The sequence below is a fragment of the Pteropus vampyrus genome, unplaced genomic scaffold (assembly GCF_000151845.1).
Source record: "Pteropus vampyrus isolate Shadow unplaced genomic scaffold, Pvam_2.0 Scaffold109, whole genome shotgun sequence".
NCBI classification, from domain to species: Eukaryota; Metazoa; Chordata; class Mammalia; order Chiroptera; family Pteropodidae; genus Pteropus; species Pteropus vampyrus.
Window position 1 is genome coordinate 513,896 of NW_011888890.1, and position 3,352 is coordinate 517,247.

The 3,352-nt window shown below is 37.3% G+C and overlaps 1 pseudogene; it reads left to right on the plus strand.

Moving 5' to 3' along the window:
• The first annotated feature begins 2,661 nt into the window (after positions 1-2,661).
• On the plus strand, positions 2,662-2,780 carry LOC111743241 (annotated as a pseudogene).
• Positions 2,781-3,352: the final 572 nt, after the last annotated feature.

A 3,352-nucleotide genomic window follows, 5' to 3' on the forward strand; every position in this document is an offset into this window, starting at 1 on the left:
TAAAATTTGCTCATGGTGTACAAAAACATCTGTAACCAGAAGTCTGACAAAATTTCCAAGGTTTGGTCATTAATTAGTATTCTCTATGAAATCTACATGTTAATCAATCTCTCAATCAACATTTAATACTTATGCTGCTCATACTTTATTCAAAAATAAGCAAATTATGTCAGAAATGTCATTTTAATACTTCTGTCTAATGTGGTTTTAGAATTAAGAATCCAGTTAAACATTCAGGTGAGTCTCACTTAATACTGAATGGAGCTCCTTCCTAGAAGATTGAAGAAGCGTGACACTGCACAAACCCAGGCAGCTGAAGCTGCCGGTCACTGTTGCAAGCAGTTCATAGGAAATAAGCATTGGTAATAAAATTTTAAGTAATGGTGAAGACTTCTAGTAATACTGCTTATTTCAGTAATTGTTTTCACAAAGCCAGAGAGCTCTATTACCCCTACTCTCCCCATGCTTGCTACGATGTGCTTCCAACCGTAGAAGAAGCAGTATAATGGGGGGTAGACCAAAGGACAGCAAACCAGAACCCCCACACCTTAGATCTCCCTCCAGCTATGCCTTCTAAGTCCTTTAGTCCCTCTGAAACTTGGCTTCCTCATCTGCAAGTTGGGAATGATGTTATATCGGCCCTAGCCAACAGATAGGCTTATTGTAAGAAACAAATTAAATAATTTTTATAAACATTAGAACACTATACAAATGTTCATTATTATAACTCTTATTTGTGTTAGAATGCTTCGTGAAGCACACAGAGCTATATGGCTATTTGTTATAATTATTATTATTTACATTATAATCCTTTTGTCCATGTCTCCCCAAATCTGGCCTTCCTTCCCTCCTTCCCAATTCAGAGAATGGCACCATTCAAACAGTTGCATGAGCTTTGACACCACCCAATTCCTTACTCTCCTATTTAATCCATTCCAAATTCCATTGATTTTAACTTCAAGTCAAAGGAATTAGGGCAATGTGCTGTATTCAGTTCTGATATATCAATTGTTCCTAGCTCAATGTCATTACGTAAAAGAGTAAATTTAATTTACACATATTTTATAGGTGTTGTCAACATAAAAAATGTTCAAACCTGTAGAGAATTTTTATAAGCGTTTGAGTCAAACAGAGGATACTTCAGGAAACAAGATCTCAACATACTGAAAAAAATCCTTGTGAGAATAACAGTTTGCAGTTTCTTTTTACATTTTTGAGATTAAGAGGGAGAAAAGAAGGACGATTACATGAAGGCAGAAAAAAAGCAAGAAGGGGATTGCAGGATAGTTAAGATTATGTTCTCTCCAACACTTTGGAAGGAGGGGTCTGAAGGAGCTATTTCAAAGGTGTATTACCCTAGATGCACAGAAACAATGGACAGGGCTTGCTTAAGGCAAAGGTAAGTTTTTTACTAAAGAAGTTATAGGCCTGGGGTGTGACTACCACTATGACTTGCCTAGTTAGGAATTTATGATCAGATTACCCTGTAAGGTTACTTCCCATAGAACCCCTTTTTTTTTCATCCATAGTGTTTACTTTTACTCCACCTAATTCTAAAAGATATAAGGAAGGTTATATGATACTCTAATAGCATATGTCTGAAATAGGTGGGAAATATAAAGGAAAATTAATGATAGGTATCTAAATTGGAACCAAGAGAAATGTTAATACAAAAGCATTTGTCATTAAGTCCTTACTATCTGTGGGTCCAAATATAACTGGAAAGACACAAAAATAGTGTTCATTGAATGCAAGCAAAAATATTGTCTAAGAGAAATATGTATTCTGTATATAATTACAGAGAGAAATTTCTAGAGATATCTTCTAAAAAGGATACTGTGAATGTAATGAATAACATTACTAATGATACCTTTACAGAAAATATGCAGCAGTTTCACAGGGTTGTTTGTTTAAGTTTTGTGCTTACTTGTTATTGGAAATACTAAAATACCTAAAACAGACCTTGCTATTAAGGAATCACTGAAAAAGATAAATCTACAGTATGTGAATCAGTGCCATTCACTCAGAGAAATTCAATAAGAGAAGGAGGGTGCATGGTACAGTGGGGCACAAGGGAGGAAGTAATCAATCCTACTCAGTAGACCAATGAAGGATTCTTGGAAGAGATAGCAGCTGATCTCCTTTGTTTACTCAACAAGTGCTTATCAATTGCCAACTACGTGATATGCAAAATGATAGGTGCTAAGATTACAATGCCAAGGAGAACAATGTCTTTGTCTTTATGAGTAGAAAAGGCCTTGAACAGCATTTCAGTGAAAAAGACTCTCACTTGCTAGTTAGTCACTGCCTTCCCTAACCTCCAACCCCTGCAACTGTGAACCTTTAGTAACAGACAAATCCTTTGCTTTCCCCTGCCTTTTGAAAAGGACATGGAACAATATCAGGAACTGCATGAGAAGCTCTAGCCACTGTGCAAAGCTGCCAGAGGCCTTGGGAAAGGAAGCAGATAAGACATACACTTCTAGGAATGCATGGGGAAGCCTTAATTTTGGACAGAGGAAGTAGTGACCTAACTAGGACAAAACAAAGACCTAGGTGTTTGACATCTAGGAAGGCCAGTAAATATTGTTGAACTGCAATTGAAATAACATGCTGGGAACTAGACCTGAAAGTCTTCTTTTTACAGAAAAAGAAAGAATAGTCTATGGCCATGCCACCCTGAACAAGCCCGATCACATCTGATATCAGAAGCTAAGCAGAGTTGGGCCTGGTTAGTACTTGGATGGGAGACCACCTAGGAAAACCAGCAGCTGTAGGCGAAAAAATAAAAGAAATAAGGGATTGTAAGCTGACAAGGTCCTTGCAATCTGTGAGGTCAACCAAGGGTCACCTCGCCTAAAAAAAAAAAAGAAAAAAAAATGCAAGCTGGTTCTCTTTTTTTTTCTGAATAACTGAGATGAGCCAAGTTAACTCTAATGTCAAAGCAGATATCTCAATTTTTTGATGGATCGTGCTTGTGAGGTACTTCCCACTGGTAGGAATGTAGAAGAAAAGACACAATTCATGTTCATCATTTGGTTTCCCAAGGATGCTCTAGAAAATAAGGAAAAGCCTGGAGGGGAACAAAGCATTGATTGGAAAAAATCAGAAAGAAGAGAAGAATCGCTGTCTTTCTCGAGATATTCACATAGGTTGCAGGATCAGGGTGGGAGTAAGATAGATATCTGAACGACTCTCACTAATGTGGAGCAGAATGAAATAAAACACAGAGAAACAGTGGTAACATGCTGTGAGCGAGTGGAGGAAAAGATGGTTAACTCTGCCTGCTGACATTTAAGAGAAGACTTGAAGTTATATTTGCCGTTGAACATTAATGATGGATATGGTTTTC